The sequence below is a fragment of the Corvus brachyrhynchos genome, unplaced genomic scaffold (genome assembly GCF_000691975.1).
Source record: "Corvus brachyrhynchos isolate BGI_N302 unplaced genomic scaffold, ASM69197v1 scaffold26, whole genome shotgun sequence".
In the NCBI taxonomy this organism is placed as follows: domain Eukaryota; kingdom Metazoa; phylum Chordata; class Aves; order Passeriformes; family Corvidae; genus Corvus; species Corvus brachyrhynchos.
Genome location: NW_008239324.1, coordinates 5301593 through 5302391, shown reverse-complemented (window position 1 = coordinate 5302391; position 799 = coordinate 5301593).

Genomic DNA, 799 nt, shown 5'->3' with positions numbered 1-799 from the left:
GCGAAACGGGGGGTTGGTAATGACCAAAAGGCGCCCCCCGCCTGCCTGGATGCTTCCAGGAGGAGAGGGAGAGCCCCCAGCCCGGGTTTGTCTCCCGAGGGTCCCGCCGTTGGGGGCTCCTGCCTGGGATGCCCGATCACGGGCATCTCTGCTGTGCCACTGACCCACTCCATCACCCGCTCCCACTCCCGCTGGAGTCTGAACCATTGAGCTGGGAGCGCAGCCCTGGCCCCCCCTTTTCCCCTCGCTTTAAGCCCTCTTTTCCTGGAAATGGCCCGGCGAGCGGCCGGCCGCCTCATTTAGCTCGTTACTGGCCTTCGGGATGCGCACAAAACAGATGTTGCTCCTGCAGATTAAAAAGCTCTTAGCGCGGCCGCCCTCGTTCCCGCTAATGCCTTCCCAGAAGTCCTGGCCCGCGGCCCCGCCGGCTGCAAACAGGCCCTAATGAGCTGTGCTGAGGTCTCCGTGCGGGGGCTGGTGTCAGCGGGGACCTGGGCAGCGTGGACTGCGGGCCCGGAGTTCCCAGGGCTGGAGCCGGAGGAGCTGGGGCTGGATGGGACACTCGGCATCCACCCGAGCCTTGGCAATGGAGAGGGCTGCCAAAGCTGCCTCTTACCCAAGATGAGTCTGTCCAAGCATGTGGGGTGCCAGAGGCATCCAGGTGCTGTGGCAGGGGTCCTGATTTGGTGTTGTGCATTGGGGCACCCAGATGGGTGCTGAGTGTTTCCAGCAGCCACTTACAGCTGGAGAAAATTACACAAGGCAGATGCACTCCTCGCTGGTTCTGTGCCTGCTTCGC